The following is a 25,568-nucleotide window of genomic DNA, read 5'->3' as shown; positions in this document are numbered from 1 at the left end:
TGTTTTTACATTAAATCTTATCTTTATCATTTTTTGAAAAAAAAAAAAAAAAAAAAAAAAAAAAAACTTGAAATGTCATTATCTTTGAATATTAAATTCATTACAAATTCATAAAATTTGTTATTTTTCCAATTTTTTTATTCAATTTTTTCATAACTCTATTTAGCACGTATTTTTTTAGCTCCCCACCTTCCAGGTCCCGCATTTTCGAATTGTTTTTATAATTTTTTTTTTCAATAAATTTAGTTTTTTTTTTTTTTTTCATTTCCATTAAAACGTTTGTATTTTTTAGATTTTTTTTTTAATAATTTTTTTTTTCAATATTTTTTATCTCTCTATTTTTATTTTTTAATGTTTTTTATAGGTTTAATTTTTTAAAATGTTTTGTTTAATTATTTCTTTTAAAGTTTTTTGTTTTTTACTTGGTTTTTTAATGTTTATTTTATTTTATTTTAATGTTTTTGTGTTTTTTTTTTATTAATTTATCTCATCAATATTATTTGTTTATTTTTTATCTTTCTTTTTTATCAAATTTTTAATTTATTTTCTTAAATTATGTTTTTTTTTAAATTTTTTTTGTTTTAAATTTTTAATTTAATTTAATTTTTATTTATTTATTTATTTTTAATTAATTTATTTATTTTTTTGATATTTTTTCAGATTGTATTTTTTTGGTCATGTTCATTAATTTTTCTATGTAATTTCAAAATCTTAAAATTATTTAAAAATAAAATATTTACACAAATTTCCAAAAAAAATGTTTTAATGCAGAGAGTATCAAAAACCCCAAAATCACATATAAATTCATTTGTTTTGTAAAAATGTTCATTCATCATAACTAAAGTGTTTCCTATCGTGACTTCAATACATTATATAAAAAAATATATTACATTTATTAAATTGTTATTAATTTGATAAACTTAAAAGAAGAAAAAAATTAATATAAACTAAATGGTAATAATTTTTTAAAAGAATATTAACACCATGACTGAAAAGTGTTGAAATTTTAACACTTTTCATAGAGATGATATTTTATCTTTAATGTCATTGTTGAAATTTTAAGGCTTTTCAGAGACATGATATTTTATCTTTAATACCATACCTAAAAATCATTGGAATTTTAAGATTTTTTAGAGAAGTGATATTTTATCTTTAATGTTATGCCTATCGTTGGAATTTTAAGGATTTTCAAAGTCATGATATTTTATCTTTAACGTCATTGTTGAAAGATGCTGACAATTTATCCCGGGGGGAAAGGTCGTTATTCCAACATCAACACTTTTCGTTTTCAGGGTGTTTTTGCACAAAAACAAAATTGGTTTTTACTTTTATTTTTTAAAAATGTTGAAAATTTACCCAAAAAAAAACATTATTCTAACATCAACACTTTTCGCTTTGAGACTATTTTTCATGTTTTTTGGGGCTTTTTTGTTAGAGTTCTCGTTTGATCAATAACTTTGTTATCACTCTCACACGTGCGAAGAGAAACTAGGGCATTCTAAAATTGTAGCATATCAAAATTGTAGTCATCAACAAGAGTCTAGTTTTGGGACAATATAGGTCTCCTTGGCAAGTCGAATTCTCAAGAAGAAGAAATTGAGTCAAGAAAAGAAAGGAGAAGGCCAAACTGCCCACACGTGTTAAAATTACGGAAGTTGCAGGTAGGCCAAGAATTGTTGGAAAAGAGGCCGAAGTTGCAGTCAGGTTGTAGGTTCGAAAAAGAGAAGTTGAAGCTACTGTAAGACAAGTTGAATTGGTTTGATTTTACAAAAAGGAAACACATCAAGGATAAGTTTGACTTGGTCTTGGAGGGGTATTGGTCAAAGGTTATAAGTCTTGGAATTCGTCATTTGAAGTTCTATAAGAAGAGAAGAGTTCTTGTGGGTTTTCCTCTCAAAAGGAGAGGTTTTGGCCCTTAATGATAGCCTATATCTTGTGTCCTCTTGTTTCATTATTCTTTATTGTTTGGTAGTTGTTTGATGATAAGAGCACAATAATAATCAAGTTGAAGAAGAAGCTAATCAAGATAAGTAAAAAGATATCACAAGCAGTGATCAAAGTAAGAGAAATCACTTAATCTAGTTGTGATCTAGTTACCCCTAGATTTCTCAACACCCCGAGGGTTAGCTCAATTGGTCGAGTACCTGTAAAGTAAGCACCTCACTATGAGAGGTCACAGGGTTAATTCTCCTTGATACCCTTAGAGTTAGGCTCTGAAAATGAGCCAATGGAACTGATCCCTTCAAGTGGATCTACCACAGACTATCTCTGTGGACGTAGTGGTCATCGATCTCTAGAGTCCGTGAACCACATTGAATATATATATATATATATATATATATATATATATATATATATATATATATATATATATATATATATATATATATATATATTCATTCTCCACATAGTTGAATCATGTAACAAGTAATCGAAATCAAATCTTGGGAGCGTTTTTGGGATCTAAAAAAATTGTAGAAATTTGTTTAGGATTTGAAACCAATTTTGGTTCAGATCTATTTGTATAAATGTATGTAAGCCTATGATAAATGTTAGAGAGTGGAAAAAATGACCATATTGGAAAAAATCCAATTTGTACAGACGGAATGAATTATGTGAATTTGTAAATGGAGTGAATTTTTGTTTTTGTTTCTGAGTTTGATGCATGTTTTCTTGTGAGTTGAATGGAAAAGGAAGTAAGAAAGGAGCTACCATGTTGAAGATTGGGCCACCAGATATTTAAATTCCAATGGTGGACATTAAAGTGGTATCAAAGTGAGAATTGAAGTATGGAATCAACAGTTTGTTTGAAAGAGAAAGTCGACGTGGCTCTGATCTTTCTGCATGTAATTCCTCCTTTGATTTTATGATAAAGCCATTGCACGTTGTGGAAGAGGCACAAACGATAGCCACCACCACCGATTGTTTGAACTGACATTCACTAAGGAGAGCCACTATTCATTGCGTGTTGCCAACGTGATCCATAGGAGTCGAGAAAATCAGAGATGAAGTATCCATTCACTATTTGTTAATGAGAGGACCCATGAATGCTACTAGTTGAGTTTCCCTGAAGATGGCATGAAATTTTGAAGAGAGATTGCATAGAAGAGAGTGTTGATGGATGGACAAGTCTATGAAAAGAAAATTTTATGCAACTTTGTATTGTGGTGAGTTCGATGCCTAGAAAAACAATTGATCAAAGAGAGCTGTTGTTGTGTGATATGTGTAGAGAATTCACAATGAGAAACGTGAAATGGACCATCTAAATTAGAAAGTCATAACTCTCGGTTATGACACATGTGGTTTGAAAGAGTACCATAGGAAAAACTTTGTTTCTGCCATGAAAGAAGGGCTTTATTCGACTTGTTTAACACCCAGAAGGAATCACCACGAGGACATCGAAGATTTGTTATCTAAGAGAAAATTCCATGCAAAAATGTGAAAGGAAACTACATTGAACATCTAAACGGAAAGGAGCTTTCACATATCAATATTAAAGTTGTTTTGGTAAAAGGGAAGAGTTTTATATTTATTTGTCTTAAAATAAAGAGCTCACATATTTTAGATGGAAAGCTACAAAGAGATCATAATGGATTGTTGACATAATGTCATTGATTCATGAAACATAAGTTTCAAATTCCATGAATGTAAGGCGTCAAAATTAAATCTGGGCAGAAATTGAAGCTAATGTCTAGTCAATTTTGAAGACAAAACACTTCTAGGGAATTATAGAGCTCTATATCATTATTGTTGGAGTAGTTCCAATGATGATGTTGAGAAGGTGAAATGTTCAAAAGGTATAAAAGGAGCTTGATAATATTATTTAGTCCAATATCTAGCAAAAGGATATCACTTTTTTTGGTGTTGTTTTGTCCTAGATCCGCCCAAAATTTGAATAAGTGGATCTTAGGTACACCCTGAGTACATTTTTGATTGTTATAGGCCATTTCTTCACATCTGGTCAATAGGCCTGCAAACCAGATCAATCAGTATCCATGAACATATTGTCATCATCTCTTCACAAAGCCCTAAACATGACCTTTCCAGAAATTTTGAGTTTCTGGTACAATTAACTCAAAAAAATTGTTTTTAGCCCCGGCGTACCTTGCTTCCTTGGCCACCTGCATTCAGCGTTGGTTGCATCCTTGTCCACCTACGTTGGTCAGCACTTGTTGCTCCCTTCTGTAGGTGCACTGATTTTAGAAATTCGCGAAAATTAAAAATAATTTTGAAGCTTCTTCTTCTAGAAGCTTCCAAGATTTTTTTAACTATTTACCATGGGTAAGAAGCTTGAATACTATTTGATCCTATCTTAGAGACTTCACCTCTTATCCCTTGAGCTCATCCTCCCATCATATGTGGATATCAAGCCTAAGATGGTAAATCCTAAACTACCACACTTCTCCTATAAATTTACTGCCATCCATAACATCAGGGTTGGCTTTTGGAGATTGATAGTGCCCTTATGTTATTGCCTTGAACCTAAAGGAGTCATCATCTTCATGCATTAGGGTTGACCTTGAGGTGTGCTTTGTGACAAGGAAGGACAAAGTCAATTTGGTGAGACATCTATAAAGTTAGCTACTATTTATGGTTGTAAACTCTCTCATGTTTCTATTAATACAAAGAGTATCTTGTTTTCCTGCATTTGTTGTGTTATGTTTGCACTCATGTATTTCAATGCCATGTTGATTCATTGAATATAGATGTTAGATTATGCTACATAGATGTTATGGATCCTTTTCTTGTTTTAGTTGTGTGTGTAGGTTTTAACTATAGCACTTGCAGCTACAATTGGAGCTTACAAGCGAGGAGGAAAGGGAGGCTTGATATAGATTCGAGGTAGGCTTCATTCCCATCCTCTAATCTCTCTAAAGAAAACTTTATGTTCTTTGCCTTATGTTTTTCTAGGCTAGGCCACTAGGTATAGGAAATTCACCTTTTTTTGCAATCGAAGATTCCACATAACAAATCGCTGACTCCACTGGGGATCATTTATTCCCTTAGTGGTTTCCTTGACCTTAACACTTTTTTCACCTCTTAAAGTGACCTTGATTAACTCATTTAGATGTTCATTAACCTTAGGAAAACTCTTTTTTGAGATGGTTTTATTTTTTGTGTCGGATTTTGGTCGAATCTACCTCAGTGCACCCCCTGGTCCGGAGACAGAGCACTTCAAAGCACTCTCTCCTTCTCTATACCTATGCTGCAAAGCATTGGTGCTTGTTCTGCACATGTGCTGATCCCTGTAAGATGCAAACCAATGTTTTTCTTGCCTTTCTCTCTAATTTTCTTTGTTCCAACTTGTTTTCCTTTTGTCTCTAAGTGTGTCCTTGTCTCTGAAAGCCTTCACTTTATTTCCTTTAAGTTTTATTAGCTTTTGATAAGAATTTGTTTGGATTTTTCTTTGTTTTTATCAGTTGGGTCTTTTGCAAACTTGTTGATTAATCATTCATTGCTTGAATAAATTGATATTACAGTCATCATTCTGTGTGATTTCTCTCATCATGTTTTACCAACATCTTTGTTTTCATTTCATTTGAAGATTAAGAGGATCGAAAATAAAAATATAATCATTTTTTCATTTTGCATTACATTTAGGGTTTTGTGTGAAATTGGAAATCGGAACAGTTGCATTAGGGGAGTTTACTTAACAAATTTTGTTTGTTACATTTTGTATATTGCATTACTCTTTGTTTATTCCCTCTCATACATAGATTTTCAATGAAAATAAAAAAATTCTTATTATCATGTTAGATTGCATTTTAGGGAATTCAAGTGAACTCGTGGTGAGCCTTGAAAACTAAAACTTAATTCAAGATAAACTTTAAATATTTACTCAATCAATATTAAGGAGAATTTGAAACATTAATGCAAAAATTTAGAGGTATGGGCTAAAGACATGTTCCAACATATTTAAACATAGGAGTTGTCATTTTTTCCAATGTTTTATTCCAGGGGTGATATCTCGTTCCACGCACACAAGTGTATCAGATCGTTCTCCACGTACCTCCAGGTATATTGGATGATGCTCCATGCATTTAAAGTATATGGGAATGATCTCACCATATGATTATGCATTAGAAAACACTAACATGGACTGTGGTTCCACGTGCCTTCGGGTATATTTTGGAAGTTCGCACTATGTTTCTATCCCATCTTAGGTAATTGAGTCGTCTATATTGCACACTATGATACACCAAACACATCATTTAGGGAGATTTCCTGCCTATACATAAATTGTTGGTTCTCCAACGTGGTATATTGTAGTTCATAGTTTCTTGGTAAACCCTTTTTCTGAGTTACCCCTATTTTATTTATTTTTGTTGTTAATTTCTAAAATTTATTTACCATCATGGAAGAACAAACCCAAAAACCCTATTGTTCATGTAGGATGCAAATATTGCCTCCTCTTCCACCCGAGGCAACTCTTGTATGTTGAAAAAACAAAAAAAATAAAACTAACGAATCTGGTACTTCAGGAGCTACCACTTATGGTCCTCCATTTGAAATTGATCCACCATAATCATATTTTCCTATGAGTACTGAACTTGAGATCACTTCTCCTCTAGCTAGTGAGTCTGACACAATCGAAATAGAAGAATGTGAAACTTTATTACTTGAGGTCATATAACTTGAGTTTCTTGACTTAGAAGCATTGCAACCTGAGGTTATACGACCTGAGGAACCTCAGTTAAATACACATGTTACTTCAAGATATTTCTCTTCTCTTCCTCTATCTTTGACCCAACCAGAACTCATATATCTTGGACCTGACGATGAAAAAATTCCACCTAGTCTTCTGAGTCTTGAGGAAATTCTTCAAGAAGAACCTAAACCTTCTTCTCCTGTTCATTTAAGAGGACTTCATCTCTATCAGGTCCCTCCTCCTCATAATTCAATACGAGCTCCTTTGTCTACTTCTCCTCTCTTCAACTCATCCTTGAGTTTCCCTCAGAAATCCTCTTTGGGAAATTCAACCATGACTGAGTCTACTAAAGTGTCTCAGCCCACATCTTTCGTTGTGAGTGGGACAACCAATGTTACAACTACTTCTATGTTCATAACATCACCAGAGACACATTTGTATGGTGCCCTTTCCATCCCACCTGGTTACCAATCATTATCTGGTACCTTTTATGGTGCATCCACCAGTCCATGGACTTATCCCATGTCATCCTCTTATGGAATTCCATTTGGTACTTCTTTGATGAGTGTCACACAATCTTCTCCTCTTACTGCATCACAATCTACAGTGGCACAACAACCTGGTTTGTATGTCAGTGGCTATGGACATCTACAATAACCCACTCCACCTTACACTAGGTACCCTCCTCCAGGAGGGAAGTTTCCTCCATATTCCCCTAATATTTCGGCAGGGGGAAACCTATTACCGGAATGTTTCCATCCCTTAGGAAAATACCAAAATCTAGTGCTCAAGCCTATTCAAGTCCCCCAATTCTAGGATTGGCTTCTGATCCTTGGCATCCTACATTTCCCGTACAACTTGGCTCAATTGCGAATCAAATTCAAACTTCTCAACTTGTTCCACCTACATCCCAGGTTCCTACTTGCCAACCTATTTCTCAACCTGTTCAAGCTCAAGTTCATGTAAGTCAACCTTTGCAGGTTGCACCTCTAACTCAACCTATTCCACTGGTATCTGGGACCTCCCAAGTCCCACTTACCAAGCCTCTTCAAGGTGCCTTATAATCTCCACCACTTGGACAGGTTGTTCCTCAAATGTAAATAGGTCAAATTTTATATGGCATGGCATAAGCTCAAGCTAGCCAACCCTATGTAGGGATGATGCAAAATCCCACGAGGAAAACATATCAAGGTATTCCTCAAATGTCTTAACAAGGTCAACAAATTCAAACCTAGCCATTTCAATCATTTCAAGGATATTTTCGAACTGGGAAACAAAGCTATGTTTATCCAAGCTACCAAAATCCTCCTTATCCAGGAGGACAAATACATGGTTCTCAAGTTATTCCATCTTACCTAGGATACCCTCCACCGCAAATTTATTAGGAAGTTTTCATTTGTGGCAACCCTTGAATCAACAGATCTTACCCGACTTCCAAATGATACCATTTGTCACTCTCCCTAGTGTTCGGTCATTCTTATGAAATTGTCAAGCAATATCCCTAAGTTCAATGGAAATCCTAGAGAACACTTGTGTACACATGTTATGACGTATCATTTATGGTGTTCTTCAAACTCTTTAAATGGTGATTTGATCTGTTTACGACTTTTCCAGTGGACACTTATTGACACAACAATGAAGTGGTATAGTGAATTACCACAAGCTTTGTTTAACAATTTCAGTGCCTTAACAACCACATTCTTAACCCATTTTCAATTTACCATTCGGTATGAGACTAGAACTAAAATTTTGACCAATTTCAAACAACCTGATTCCACTCACATTTCTAATCACATTCATGAGTGGCGATGTCATTGCCATTTGGTCAAAACCTTTGTTCCTGATCAGTTATTAGTTAAATGGTTCACTAATTATTTGTTATCACCCATCACTAAAGACATTGCTAAGGGTAGAGTTGTGACCGAAGAGAAAGTAATTGGTTGTGCCCAATATTTGGATCTTGTGTATACACAATCTTGCACGCTCTATGATAAAATACCTAACACTCTGAGACCTTCCAATACTGTTCCACAACCCACCACTAAAGAATCACATGTCTCCAATGGCGTGATTGGTTCTACTAGCCAGCAGTCAGTGAATAAACCATTTGGTTCATATCTTGTTGTGTCTGGCCAAATCCCATCCTCCACTACTGTTGTGACTTCTATTTCCAATATTAATGTAATCGAACCCACAAAGGGAAAATCCTAGCAACTAAGTAAGAAGAAAGGAAAAGAAAAAAATAAGAAAGATAACCTTTGGCAGGATAAAAAAAACAACTAGTCTCCTAACAAAAAAGGAAACCTCGTTATCCTTGCTTAATCTCTAATGAGGAATATTTCACTCGGGACTATCCAATTGGGAAAAATTCAATCAATTACTTAAGTCATATGTTTCTCTCGTTGTGTTAATAGATCCTTTTCCTAACCAGGAGACACACATGGTTACATGGGATCTCGCTTCCTCTTCCTTAATTATTATGATGCTTTCCTACACCAAACAGAAGAATGATGTTATGGTGGCTACATGAAATAAGGACTATGGTAATCTGAATCCCTTAGATGGTAAGGATACTGATCAACCTGCCATTTCTACCTCATCCACTTTGGAGCCTACTCCAAATGTGGTTCCAATTGAATTAACTATTAAACCTCTTAAGGGAATTATTCACAAGGGCCACATTTAATCCTCGCACGAGAGATACTCAGAACTATAACATAGTTGAGGATCTGGCTCAAGCTCCTTCAACTATGTCAACTCTTGAGGTATTCCAAAATTTTCTCGCCCAGAAGAGGACTTTACTTGCCGCAATTTAGGGCATTGATCCTTTGGATTCTAGTCTTGTAGTCTTTAACCATGAGAAACATACGCCCAAACTTCTAGCGCAAATGGATTTTATGATTCAGGTTGTTGTATGGAGTAAGACCATGCATCAAACCATTGTAGACGAATGGGCTTCAACCTGCATCATGTCACTTTCTTTCTAGAAGGCCATTGGTTCTTCCCAACTAAACCAGTCACCGAATACTCTCAAGCATTTTATGGAAGAGGCTTCAAGCCTTATGGAATTTTGAGTTCATTACAAGTTGAATTAGCTTGCAAGATGGTCTCAGTAGAAGTCGAAATTATCAACAGACCATTGGATTATAACCTTTTACTGGGTTATACATGGGTTTAAGCTATGGTTGTTTTTTTTTCGACCTATTTTAGAATGATTGATTTCCCTCACCAGGTGACCATTGTGGCCATTGACCAACTCTCTTTCTTTGCCAATAATTCTCAAACTACTGGAAGCATCCCTCTTGTGGGTGAATTCCCACTACCTTATCAACATGTCGGGGTGGGATTTCTTAAGGATTCTTCACTTATGGGAACCTTTTGCTATCCTCCTCCTCCTCTTTATCCCCTTCCTTGTCCCAACAACCCGAACTCGGTTGCACTTATCAACATGATATCTTCTTGTACTACTCCAGCTGATCCTTGGACAGTGCTAGATGCTTCTAATATTGATAAATTTGGTGATCGCATGCTGCTCAGCCCTATTGAGCTCGAATATGAAGCTATATATTCGGTTTTTTCGACATCCTCAGATTTATCATCTTCGATCAATTGGGACGATCACTCCTTAGATTATGCATTAGAGGAAATTTCAGCTTAAAAGTGCCCATGAAATTTTCATGTAATTTCCATGTCATAATATGTAAACCAATCAAAATCATTTAAATTTTAAAAGAGGTACATGTAAATATTTTTGAGGGAAAAGAAGAATAATATTTTTTTAAATTGTATTTATGGCTTATATCCTTATAGGTTTACTCAAATTTCAAATAAACCTATAAGGAGATAAGCCAAAAATACAATTAAAAAAAGTAGTTTTCGTCTTTTCCCTCCAAAATTCATAACTCTTATTTTAAAATATTAACTATTGTTTTATTATTTTTTGTTAAGAGGCCACTTTTAGGCTGAAATTTCCTATAATGAATCATCTTCTGATCCTTTCTCTGGTATATTTTCTACTAATGAGAGCATCATGGAGATCATGATGCCAGATGATGCGTCGTGGGATGATAATCATCATCGCTCCTCCCTGCTTGATACCTCCGAGGATAATCTTAGTGATATTTATTCACCCAATATCATTGAGATATCTATGAATTCCATATCTATTCATGATATCGGTTCTGAGAAGAATTTGTCAAATATTGAATAAGCTATCCCTCTTGATATTTCAATTAAGCCCGGAATTGTCGAGAATGATTGTTGCATCTTTCTCTCTTGATGAGGTCAAGATCTACAAAGCCCATTTCTAGGAGTTCCGAGACGTTTTAGCCTAGTCATATGAAGAGATACCAGGTGTTGATTTGAATATTGTTGTACATGAAATCAAAACATATCTAGACGCTAAACTAGTTCGGTAGCACTTATGGTCGGCCCATCCTAAGAAGGCTACTACTATTAAGGTAGAGGTTGATAAAATTCTTCGTGTTGGTTTCATTTACTCAATACCCCTAACTGATTGGGTTTTGAACATTGTTGCTGTCATGAAGATTCAAGAAACAGGGAACAATTCGTGTGTGTCGATTATCCGGACGTTAAATGTGCTTTTACTAAGGACAATTATCCTACCCCGTTTATCGACCAGATTGTTAACGATTGTGTTGGAAGTGAAGTATTTTCATTTATGGATGGATTTTTCATCTACAACCAGATCAACATTCTTCCATCGGACGAACATAAAACTGCATTTATCTTTCCATGGGGCACATTTGCATACCGAAGGATCACTTTTGGTTTGAAAAATGTTGGGGAAACCTTTCAAAGGGCGATGAATTATGCCATCCATGACACTAAACACATTGTACAACCATATTTGGATGACCTACCTGCCCACTCAAAACATCACGTGGATCATCCCATGCATCTCAGGGCTATAATTTTATGTTTTCAACATTATAATATCAGGCTCAATCCACACAAGTGCGTGTGTTGTGTTCGCTCTGGTCGACTTCTTGGCTTTGTAGTATTGAAGCAAGGAATTCGTATTGATCCACTTAAAGTCAAGGTGATCCTCGATCTGCCTACTCCTTCCTCTCTCATTCAAATACAACTACTCTAAGGGAAGGTTAACTTTCTATGGATATTTTTTCCCAATTATATCAAATTCACCAAAGGATTTACTTGATTGTTGAAGGGGTTCCCTTCCATTGGGACGAAACTTCCCAAAAGGAATTTGATGCTTTGAAACATGTTTTTTTTCCAGGTATCATTATTCTATCCCCCAGATTATCAATGTGATTGCTTCTTGTACCTCATTGTTGCAGTTACTACCATCACCATGGTATTAGTCTGGGAGGATGATAGAGGGGACAAACATCCCATTTAGTATTTGAGTTGAAACTCAAATGAAATGGAAATAAAATATACTCATGTTGAAAAGTTAGCTTTGGGAGATGTCAAAGTTGTCCAATAGTTTCACCAATACATTATACTTCACAAGACTATGGTTGTTTCTAATTGCAACCCCATGACGTACATCTTGTCACGACAATTTCTGGGGGTAAATTACTCCGAATGGATTGTCATTCTTTAGGATTTCAATTTCGAGTTTATTAAGTCCAAATCCAAGAAATACTTAGTCTTTTCCAAATTGATTTGCGATCTTCCCACTTCCGAAACTGAAATGACATATGACGATTCTCTTCTAGACGATTCATTGTCCCTAATAGATTCATCTAACCCGTGGTGTGGATACATCATGATATATCTCCATACCCATAATTTCTGACCCAATACCTCTCGCTCTGATCAGCGACATGTCTCATACCAAGCTAAAAATTATATTATAATTGGTGACACCATTTATTATTGTGGTATTAATACAATTTTTAGATGGTGCCTCACTCTTGAGGAGGCCAAGAAAGCTCTAAATTAATGCCATGATGGGGCATGTGGTGGAAATATGTTTGGTTATTCCACCACACAGAATATTTTGCATGCTGGCTACTTTTGGCCTACTATGTTTCACAATTACATCCTCGTGGTCCAAAAGTGTCATACTTGCCAGATCTATGATCATAAAACCTGTGCTCCACTTACTCCTTTACATCCTATTATCATTATTGGACCTTTCATGAAATGCAACATTGACTTTATGACATGTAACCCTCACTCAACCGGGGGGCATGGATACATCATTGTGGTGATAGATTATTTTCCCAAGTGGGTCGAGGTGATGCCTACATATAATAACATCAACAAAACAAACACTTTGTTCCTCTTCAATCATGTCATTGCAAGGTTTGGTGTACCATAGGCTATAATTACAGACCATGGGAAACATTTCTGAAATCACATGATGTTTGAGCTTACTGCCAAGTTGGGCCTTCATTATGAAATCTCAACTCACTACTACCCACAAGCAAATGGGAAAGTCAAAGATATCAATAAAGTGTTAAAGAAATGCTTCAACACATTATAGGGATCCACAAATCAGATTGGAACCTTTTCCTTTATGCAACTTTGTGGGTGTATCAAAGCTCTATCCAGACTGCTACTAGGTTCACACCATTTCAATTAGTGTATGGTATGGAAGCAATCCTTCCTATCGAGTGCAAAATTCCATCTCTGAAACTCGTTGTTGAACTCCTCCCTTCTACTTCTGCAAAATAAGATCATATCTCGCATCTGACACACTTAGATGAAACTCGGTGCAATGTCGCGATGACCAATGATGCCTATAAGAAATTTGTTAAGGTACAATATAACAAGAATGTTAAGCCTCGTGATTTCTTGGAAGATGACCTTGTCCTATTGTATGATCAGGAATCTGATAAGTTAGGGTCTAGGAAGTTCGAGCCAATGTGGCTAGGCCCGTACATAGTGAAACATGTCCTTGCAAAAGGGGCCTATGAGCTTATTAATTTTGATGGAGCTCCATTGGAAAAACCTATAAATGGGTTGTACCTCAAAAAATATTATGTTTAAGTTATTTTTGCATAGTAATTGTGTACATATTGTCTATTGGTGCGTTAAGTGTGTTTACAGTGTGTTCGGAGTTTCCTACTGTCTCTGTTAATATTGCTTTACATTTGGTTTTCAGATGTCGACTTCCCTTCAACCATATGTTGGTTATGTTGATGGCTCTAGTCATAGTACTCATAACCTTTCTTCCGTAACATGGGATATCTATGCTCCGAGTGGAGAGTTAGTGAATGTACAAGGGATTTTCATTGGTCAATCTATCAATAACATCACTGAGTATAAAACAATGATCAAGCTATGTTCTGATGCTATTTATCATGGCATCCGCAATATAGTGGTCAGACTTGACTCACAACTTGTAGTACTACATCTAGCTAATGTCTACTTAGTACAAAGTTCAACTATGTTACGTATGTTTTTAAGGGTTCACCTTCTGGAAAGACATTTTGATATATCCAATATCAACACATTCCTAGAAGTATAAACACATTAAAAAATGCATTAGAAAATCATGTTTTAGATAGACATTTGTGACACATGTAAAGTAAAATTCAATCCACATCATACATTGAACAAGATAATAGAGCACATAAGAAACACTGATAGGTAGATAGATGTCTATATAAAGTTTGGTTTTACAAAAAAAATGTGTCTAAGAAACATATTCCCACACGACCTAACATATCAAAAATACATGTAGTCAAAATATTGCTCTAAGGTCTCCTAGTAGACTAGTCCTCATGGTGTTCCCGGTAACAAACAACTACACAAGAAACTTTGCACGACAACTGACTAGTGCACTCAAACACCCCAATGGTGTAACGTTGTAGTCTCATAGGAATTTGATTGACCCTATTCTCTGGTATGCTATAGGTCAACCCCTCAACATGTCCCTCGAATTCTACAAGAGTCTCAGCCACATTGAGATCTTGAATCTCTTCTCGTGCCCCTGTAGTAATTGATGCTCCAATATGTGCATGAAGTTGTTCTCCCGAACGTTGAAGATAGGATGAACCCACTGGTTAGACAAGTCCAAGATTTGCATGTAAAATTGATAGTTAGTTTTGGATACATGAAAATAAAAAAAAATTCTAAAACCCAAAAATAAAAATAAAAACATTAAAAAATGATTTTGTTTTACCTATGGTGCCCCATTTCTCACCTTCAGGTAGCACGAGCTTTGGGTCTTCATGGAAATCCTTCTCGACATATGAGTAGTCTTCAATCATAATGAGTTGCATACACAACCATCAGACGAAGGTATGTGTGAAACTCATGGAAGAAGGACCTGCATGTCTAGACATGAGATCTACCCTCACCTCATCCATGGAGCTCCGGGCTCCGGAAGCTCAAGAGATATATGTTTAGGACGGACCAATGGAATCCTCTCTAAGGAAAAGGAAATTAAGATGGAACCATATCTGAAGTTTTTCAGCCTTACATCCTTTGCTTTAGTGAGCTGATCCTTCATGATTGCTAACACCTCGTTGCTCCAATTGAACATTGTTGGTTCTATGCATTCTAATGTATATTGCATTTGGGACCTGTTATCCAAATGCAAGGTAGCACTACTAGCCAATCTAACTATGATAAAGAGGATTGTCCTACGAGGAGAATGGACCACATCCTTAAACTTGATTTTCCCATATTTTGTTGGTAGGGAACGAGGCTTACAATGTGCAAAAATATAGTCTTTGACAATCTCTCTACCCCTTCTTGAACCAGATAATGAGATAGGAGCTCCTCTCCTTGATAACGCTATCAAGAAATAAATGTCTTCCAACTGTATGTTGAGCATATGTGCGCCAAGGCTAAAGCATTGTGCCTGAGCATCCATGCTCAGACAAGATACTCCAATAATTCCAGTTGTAATCTCATCCCAGGAAGCCAAAATAACTTGAGAAGCCCACAATTTCTTAGTGCTCGAATAGTTTTTGGATCATTGGCAACATCCATGTCTTAGTTTTCATGTTCTCTTTCTCACCAAATCAAAGCCATTTTTGTTCTGATGGATACCTAAAATATAACAAGAAGAATCATCAGACCAAATACCATGCAAAAATTTGAGAAAAAATTGGGTGAAAATAACAAAAAAAAAATTGAAATGTGGCCAATGCACCTTGCTAAAGGAGGAAAGAGCATTGCAACACACCCTCCCTTCTCTGGGAGGTGCGCTGAAGTGTTCTTCCTAGTTATATTTTTCCTGACCCGATGCACTTTTCAACATTGATGGGGTGCGCTGGAGCTAGGGCAGAAAATTAAAGCCCCAAAGCACTCAAAACTTGAAAAAATGTGCATGAACTAAAAAACAAAAACTGTGAAAAGAAAGAGAAAGGTAATATTCCCAACCTGGAAGTGACGGCCCGAAAATTATCCATCGGATTGGCCGCAATCAGCTGTTGAAGTTCGGGGGGAAAAGCCACTCAGACCTCACTCACAAAGAGGTAAAATGAAAATGGTAAAAAGTGAATTTAACTTTTCCTATTTATGGTCATTTTTATGATTATTTTATTTCATATTATTATTTTAACCTAAATTTTACCTAATTTTACCATGTATCATATATTTTTAATCTTTTGATGGTGTTATGAGTAGGTTAACAACTATTTGAAGGATTTAATAACATTTTTGAGTCGAAACAAATCATTTTGACGAAGGAGCATACTTTTATCGCTTTTTCAGGATTTGTAAAGTTATGAAAAAGGAACCCCCTGTAGTCTTCTTTTAGCTATTTTCAGACTCGCTAAACATGGAAAGATTTTCGAGAACTTGTCATTTTGAACTCGTTAAACTAAATGAAATGAAGTTTTCCTAGTATAAGCTTAATCCTCCTCTGGACTGGGATAGACTATTTACAAAAAATGAATACCTTAGTCGAATATGGCTAAGAGGTTCTCCTGAGTATCATTTTATGGCTTTTTGGACTCAAGAGACAAATCATTTATGAAAAGGAACCTTTGGACTTTTCTTTTTCACCTCTTTTTGAAACTCTCTAAACATGAAAAAGAAGTCGAGTTATGCCTTCACTAGACTCGTAACAAAATCAAACAACGATGTACTTGTCAAACATGATGGGATTGAACCACTCCTTCTCAGGGTTCATTAAAAATACTCAGAGGGATTCATCCAAAGGATGAACTTACAAATCAAGCATATGTTATCCTCCTCAAGCTTGTCAAAAATAAATAGGAACTGACTAGAAATGGTTGGGGAAATTGAGAAAACATGGTACTTAACCTATTATTGGCAATGAGTCACTCTTGAACATGACACTCTTTCACTTCACGGACTTTCACTTCATCTCCGTGACTGTTTGGTTGGGAAATATGCTTGCCTCTTTGGTTCATCACACCGTATCAAAGCCTATGCATTCAGTTTTGGGTCAATTGATCCAGATTTAAATAGGAGCGCAAAAAATCACAAAGATGCAACAGAAATAATACTTCATTTCATTAATGTAAAATACTAAAATATGCTTAGAAACAGAAATGGAAATAAACTAGCTCGGGCGATGGTAGCTTATCTCTGAGGAGAGATGTGGTGGCTACATGTCTCTGAACTACCTTACAGTGACGCTTAAAGGCCTATTTATTGTTTAGAAACAATGGAAAACCCTAAAAATCCAAAAACCTAACCCTAGGAGATGAAGCACCAAACTATGGGCCCCGTTTGGGTAAATTGGTACATCAACTTCATGAGGTCGTAACTTTGGCATACAATCTCCATTTGACGCGTACAATACTTCGTTAGAAAGATATATCTGAGGAATACAACTTTTGAGTGAGAAACATCGGTCCATGGACCCATGTTTCTCCCATTTTTCCCCAAAAACGTGGTTTAGGGACTCAAAACAGCTCCGGAAGTTCAGGACCCAAAAAACTGCTAAAAATAGTAAACTGTGCTACAATTAAGGAAACTAAAAAAATGAAAGAAACAATGGTGGGGGTCCAAGTGGAATTGGTGGGTGGCCACCAATATCCACCTGGATCATTCCTCCCCCCTTAGGAAGCAATGGTCCCCATTGCATTGAGTTCCTCCATGAGATGAGGAAACTTCTGCTGAACTTGGTCCTTGGTGATCCACTTGCCCTAGTGAAGGAGCTGGCCTACTTTAAAAACTTGATATAGTTGGATCTTCTGCTGGCAAGTGTGCTTGATCTACGTGTCCATGATCCGATCAGTTGCAGCTTGTTCCATGCAATATGGATTTAACTCTGTTGGTGTGAGTTGTTCTGCAATGTCGGATGTGTCTAGTAATGGTGGAAAGTATGGCCGAAGGAAGTCCACATTGAACACTGGGTGCACAGAAAGGAATGGGGGAATACTGAGCTCAAATGCATTGTCTCCCACAACCTTGGTAATGGTGTAAGGACCATATTGGAGTGGTTTAAGTTTCCGATAGGCTCTAGTAAGGCGTTCCTTTTGCAAATGCAACCAGACATTGTCGCCCACCTGAAACTTGTGTGGCACCTGATCTTGATCATGTCGCTACTTGTACTTGGCATTTTATTTCTCCAGAATGTCATGGACCTGCTGGCAGATATGTTGGATGTGCTCAATGAAGTTGTTTGCCTTATCTGTTTCGGACTGGACATGAGTTGAATCTGTCTGAGTAGCTACAAATGGCATGGCCACATCAATGGGACATAGTGGCTGGAATCCCAAGCCCACTGAAAAGGGTTGTGGCCAGTCGAGCTGTGGAGAGCCTGGTTATAGCTGTGTTGAACATAGGGGAGGCTCTCATCCCATGTGCATGGATGCTTTGAGTTGTACATGTGCAGAATGTGTACGATCATCCTGTTGACAACCTCTGTCTGGCCATCAGTTTGGGGATGGAAGGTTGCAGACTTAGTGAGTTTGGCGTCCAGCATCGACCAGAGACTGGACCAAAATGTACTGAGGAACTTGCTATCCTGATCTGAGATGATAGACTGTGGGATCCCAAAGTGTACCCACACTCGTTCAAAGAAGAGTTTAGCAGTGGCTTCTGTTGTGATATTCTTCTTGCAGGCTGCCATAATGGCTATCTTCGAGAACCTATTGACGACCAAAAAAACACAGTCGTTTCCATGCTTAGTAGAAGGAAGGCCCAGCATGTAATCCATGGAGATGGATTCCCAAGGTAAAATAGGGGTAGGCAGTGGAGTATAGAGGCCTTGCTTCTTGATGTTTAGTTTGGTAATGACGCCGGTAGTGCAGGATCTGATGTACTTCCCGACATTCTGTTGAAGATTCGGCCAATAAAAATACTTTTGCAGTACTGCCACCACTTTCTTGACCTCGAAATGCCCAATAGCCTGACTGTAGTGTGCTTTCCAAATCATCTTGGCACGCTCGCTTAAAGGAACACAAAAGTGACCTAGGTGGCATAACAGGGCATCCTGGAGGTGAAAATCTAGAACAAGCTGACCCTCCAAAAGTTTCTGGTATGTGGGGTTGAATTCTGGATCGCTTTTGTAGAGAAGTGGACAATTAGAAGTCTTGTGCCCACAACAGTTGAGCATGGTGGTTAAGTCCATGATCGGTGGTCGACTGAGGCAATCTGCAACATTATTGGTGCTGCCCTTCTTATGCTTGATATTAAAATGGAACTGTTGTAGGTATGTGGACCACTTCTGATGACGATCATTCTGCAACTTCCCTTGCATCTGTATGAACCGCAAGGGCTGGTGGTCTGTGTGTGACCATTTCCTTCCCCAAAATGTAATGCTTCCATTATCAGCAGGGCTTCAAAATGTGATACATCTCTTTGTCATAAGTGGGATACTTTCGGACTGTGTCTAAAAGTGTCTCATTGTGATATGCCATTGGATGCCCGTGTTGAGTAAGGACTGCACCAATAGCATAGTCAGAGGCATCTGTCTTGATCTCAAATGATTGTTGCAAGTCTGGTAATGCAAGCATTGGTGCCGAGAAGAGGCGATGTTTCAACTCTGTGAATGCCTTCTGTTGAGATTTAGACCAAAATAATTTTGCTTTCGCTCCTCCGTTGGTGACTTGACTCAAGGGCCAAGTGATATGAGAAAATCCCAACACGAACCTACGGTAGAATTTTTCAAGACCTAGAAAGCTACGGAGCTCTATCAGAGTGTGTTGTGGGGAAAAATGCCTATGCAGGACGATCCTATCCACCTAAGGTGTGACAGTGCCTTAGCAACAAACGAGTACAGCTATACTGGTTTCTTCCTTTATGAAATGTGAAAGAAGAGAGATCAATAGACTTACCGATGTCTTCCGTTTGTCCCTCGATCCAATCTCCCTTCTCTTTGGGTGTTCACAGCTACTTGCCTTCTTGCTTATCCAGCTACAACTTCCTGCAAGATCACAAGAGAACAACTACTTGCGACAAGAGAACAGCTACTTGAGACAAGAGAAGGACACTACACAAAGACAGATGTTCACATTCATAACTAGTTTAGGATTAGAAATAAACCAAATACACTAATACATTCATACATCAAAACACATCAGCATATAGGAGAAACCAAGATAGCTTTATTGATGAATAACAAGGTTCAGGAAGAGATACAACCCAGAGGGCTCCAATCCAGCATCTCCTTCCCAGCAAATGGAATTCCTATCTTCAGCCCCTTCAAAGCATTAAGCACCCAATGATTCTAGTCTCAAACCAACAGCAATTCTTTGCAATAACAAAATTCCAGCCTCTAGATCTCATGGAGGAGAGATCCATATATAGATGTTTGGAGAGAGGATGAGTCAGCTTGAGATCTGACTAGTGTCCTCTCCCTCTGTCAGTTCTTGAGTCCACTTGGAGGTTCTTGCTTCCACTTGGAGATTTGGAACCTCTTACTCATCACCAGTCGAATTCCCTGAGGCAAGTGTCATTTTGGAAGCTTCCTGGGTTTTGACACCTTGAGAAATGAGCCTGCCACTTGTTCACTCTCGTTCAGCGCAGGTAGCCTTTGTTCCAGTTGACATTCAATGTAGGTAGCCAGTGTTGGCTTTGACATTCAGCGCAAACAGCTAGTGTAGCCACTGAAATGATCCTGAATTGACTTGTTTTTTAGCAGTTTCAGGTGGAGAACTTCTGTGAATTGCTGTGGTTTGTTAGCCTTGTTCCTCTAGGGGTAGGAACAACATGTTTAGGGACTTTGGATCCCTTAGATTATGGACATTTCATGCTCAATGCTGTAAGGCACAAAAATGTCTATAACAGTTGCCCCCTAAAGTATGAGGCTGTTTATCGGGTGAAATGCTTTATCAGGGGGATCCGAAGTTCATCCAATGCTGGGAGGAGACCTGTAATACAATACAATACAATACATTATTTTTCATACTGCTTTCATGATCTAGCTGAGGCGGGCATTCCCATGCTCAGCTTTATAAATTCATTTTTCTGTACATAGAACAGACAATCGTCTGATGATAGACTGATAATTTTGATGAAATTATCATCCTTTGAGTAGGATGATTATCTGCTGCAATGATGTACATGTCAATGTCTTTATCTTTCCTGAATATATATCGCAGCCTGGATGGATGAAACTAGATCCGAGGTCTTCAAACTCGTTCGATCTTCACTCTAAGTACAAGTCGATCCATGTGAGAATTTCTCTGAAGTTGAACATGGAAAGACATCGCTTGATTACCGGTCAATGATGTAAACCGTTAACAAGCGCGAGAGGAATCACCGATAATGATAATGACCCTCAAGGTACTGCAGTACAATTCACGTGGTGTGAATAAAGGACTTGACGTCGAACACCATGCAAAATCTTTCGGTCGAAGGTCATTGATGTATACCTGTCGCCGGAAGTGAGAAACTTGCCATTGTGGCATGCAAGCTTCAAAGTACTGAAGGGGTTGTTCCTAGATCAACTTCTTGGATAATGAGCTGATGTCGACAAGAAGCGATCCGTCAAAGGAGGGCCTTAATGAATCCCACGTCAGTGACACGGAACGGAGCTAATGATTTTAATGGAGGTGAAAACGATCTGTGACATATGATTCAGGGTGGCGGTCATGAACGGATGAAGGATAATGTATGGCAGTGGATGGGACACGGTTGACTCTTTCTGAACGACTTCTCTTGAACATATGGCGACACTGATACGATGGATCGGTAGCATTACCCCAAATATGGATGGTATGGCGAGACCATGGATGTGACCGGTGAATGAAACAACCCAACCCGATTGTGGTACGGAGGAAAAGTGCCATGTTCAAGAGCGACTTGCTACCATCAAAGTTTTCTTTAGTTTCTCCCAATTTTTCCCCAGTCATTGCTGACTAGTACCTCTTTATTTTTGTCAAGCTTGAGGAGGATAACATATGCTTGTTCTATAACCTGCCCTTCGGGCAAGCCCATCGCTATGTTTTAACGAGCCTAGTGATAGTGAAACTCGTTCTCGTCTAAAGACAAGTTTGTCGCTATTTAATAATTTTAACGAGTCTAACGACAAGGATAACTCAGTTCTTTTCATTTTTAGAGAGTCTGAAAAGATACATAAAGTCAACTCCAAAAGTCCTTTTTCGTCATCTAATCCCTTAAGTCCGAAAAAGTATAAAACAATACAGAAGGGATGAGTTTTCGATAGTTTTAACGAGCCGAATAAAACAAGCGCTCGATCTTTTTGTGCAATAATCCCTCAGGTCCAAAAAGATTAAAATCTAGAGGAGGGATAGCTCTTCCTGTCCTTTAACGAGCTGGAAGGCCAAGGACTCAGCAATCTTTTCATATTTTACGAGTCAATTGAAAAGAGCTTAAAGAAGACTCGTCTTTTGAGGAACGAGTGATAAACAGGGTTAGCAGCAGATTCCAGGTACAGGTTGGAATTTTCCAATCACGGCAGTGTCACAAGGATGGCTAGGTGAAATCACTCTTCGCAGCTGTTCCTCAAAATGGGTAAACAATCATATGGAGGTGAACGATCAGCCAAATGAAAAGTGGAGGTGACGGTGCAAACACGACCAAGGCTTTAACGGCTGATGATATTACATTCACAGTGGTTATTTACCAGGATAGTTCATTTTTTAACGAGCTTAAACACGGGTGGAAACACTTGCTCGATCTTATGTTTATTTTTTAACGAGCATGAACTATGTGCTAAAACTACTCGGGTCTTGCGTTTATTTTTTAACGGGCATGAACTTTATGCTAAAACTGCTCGATAATTATATGGTCAAACTTTGATTTTTACCATGACTAGCTTTGCCCTTTTCAAAGATAGTACTGTATCCTCAATTGCTGCATCAAACTAGTTAGAAATGAATAACATTTGTATGGAAATGAGAATATAACCCTAATATTTCACTTTGAACTACGTAAAAAGCAATTAAAAGGTGTTTTTACCTCTCATTTTACCATTTCATTTGAACTTGGTTTGTTGGAGCTTTGGAGGTGCCTCTTCCCCCTTGATTTTCACCAGCTGATTCCGGGAGATTCTGCGGACGATTTTCGGTGCCGTTTGGACCAGGTAGGAGTTAAACTCTAGCTCTTTCTTTTCATGGTTTCCTTTTTCCATTCTGTGCCTGTTTTCCTGTTCCCATGAGCCCCTGGGGTTTTGCTAGGGCGCTCTGCCATCAGCGCAGGCAGTCCATTCGAAACCTGCGTTGAATTTCAAGCTGCCTTAAGGCAGTTTGACCTTCAACGCAGGTAGGACACTTGCCAATTGCGTTGATCATAGAAAAGCAGTTCTATTGCACAGTTTTTGATGAAATTTTGCCAGTTTTTCATCAAATCCAGGATCTTACTCTTTCTCTTGTTTGTTTTGCAGGGATTTTTGAGCAAAATGACCCTCACATGGCGAGAACGAGAACATGAAGAGGAGGACATGATTGCCCTCCATGACCCTGTCACGGTGAACGCGCTGCGGAACTGTGGCCTGCTGAAGTTTTTCCGTATCTCTAGTATGAGAGCACAGATTTCTTTACTGCAGTATATGCTTGATGCTTGGGATCCTATTAACCAAGTATTTCAGATCAGGAGCAAATCCATCCCTTTGACCGTGGTAGACATTTACTTCTTGACTGGTTTGTTGAGGCGGGGTGCCCCCATTTCTTTGTCTGGTTCGGCCCGAGGGAATGACTCCGTGAGAGATTATGTCCGCCAGTATTGCAGGGAGGGGTCCCAGCCGAGCAGAGACGGCAAGGTTGTTATCCGTGAGATTACTGACAGGTCTCTCAGGTCCATTCTGTATACTATTGGTAGGATGGCCGGTAGCGCATCTCTACATGTTGCCAACAGATCTTATGTGCAGCATGCCTTGGAGTGTCTCCAACCGAAAGTATTCAACTGGTGTGATGCAGTACTTCTTCAGATGAAAAGTCAGTTGAACAAGGTAAAGGACGGGAAGCTGAAGAACTTTGGATTTGGTTCTATTCTGACTGCCTTTGCCTTGGAGAAAATACCACTGATGCAGCCTCAGTATATTGCACTCGACTTGCCTTCTCCTACCGAGCCACGCATGCAGAGATGGGTTGATCACATGTCTAGGCATGCTGGTCAATCTCATATTTCTTTCACTGATACCTTCTTCAGGTGGTTCGAGCGTCAGGAGATGGTCTATTCTGAGTATCCATATGTTGGTATGGATTTCCGAGGTGATCTGGACTTGGTACTGCTGGATGGCGAACAGTGGGGCGCTATTGGTAAAATCTTCGACCATATTACTGTTTACTGTTCTTATTTATAATGTCCTTGTGCTTTATTCTATCAAGACTTTAATCAAACTCATGTGTGCATGCAGATGTTGGTCCTGTTCGTCCAGCAGTTCGCCCGAGAGCGCCAGTTGCTGCCCCAGCAGGGGAGACTGCTGGGAGAGTTATTCTCCGCGACCTTGATGTAGCCGATACCCTTACATCTGTGCAGGAGCAGGTTGAGAGCCTTACTCTCGGCATTCCCGATGTGAGGATTGATGAGTTACCTTTACAGTTGCAGCGGCATACTACTGGCGTGCCTAGACGATGGACTCGTCTCTTGCGCATGATTTCACAGGCCGTGACGTGCTATCATGAGCATCACTAGGCTAGGGTGCCCCCTAGCATTTTTGAGTTTTTGGGTCATATGACCGATTTTTGTCTTGGTTACAGAACATTATGTATGAACGATAAACAGTTTACATATATATTTTGATTTTCGAGTTTTATTCTGGTTGAGTTATATGATCCATATGTACAACATTGATGATGTGTCTCTTTTTATAAATGTCGCAAATGTCTATCTAACACATAGTTTGCTAATGAGTCGGTTAATGTGTTTAAGTTTCTGGAAATATGCTGGTATTGAATTGAATCAAACTGTCTTTCCAAAATCTTAACCCTTAGGAACATGCGATAAATAGCTGGATTGCGAACAGAATATATACCATTGAGTTGCAGTATTACGAGTTGTGAGTCTAGCCTGACAATTAGTCGGCGTATACCATGGGTGATGGCATCAGAGAGAAGTTTTATCAATGCGCTATACTCAGCGATGTTATTCGTTGATTGCCCAATACACACACCTCTGAAACTTACTAACTCGCCGCTTGGATCAAAAATGGCCCAGGCTGCAGAGGATAGGTTCCGCGAACTACGACTCGCTCCGTCGGCATATCCAACACATGTTTCCAGAAGGTTTGACATCTGCAATAAATGTAAAAAGGGTGGATCACTCGACCAAAACAAACACTTTAGCGAAAACAAAATACAACAAAAGCATACAGGTTACTATTTAAGCATAGTAATGCTTGAGGTACAACCCATTACGGGGTTGCGCCAGTGGAATTCCGTCATAATCCATTAACTCGTAGGCTCCTTTTGCTAACACTCGTTTAACAATATAGGGGCCCATCCATAAAGAATTAAATTTACCTGCTCCCAATTTATCGGATTCTTGGTCATAAAGCAAGACCAAGTCACCTTCTGAGAAGACACGGGGTTTGACATTTTTGTCGAACTGCGCCTTGACTCGTTTCTTATGGGCTTCGTTAGCCAAA

Source organism: Pinus tabuliformis, chromosome 5_1, assembly GCF_031772625.1.
Source record: "Pinus tabuliformis cultivar Carrire ecotype Pingquan chromosome 5_1, CPIR1, whole genome shotgun sequence".
NCBI classification, from domain to species: Eukaryota; Viridiplantae; Streptophyta; class Pinopsida; order Pinales; family Pinaceae; genus Pinus; species Pinus tabuliformis.
This window is presented reverse-complemented; position numbering follows the sequence as displayed.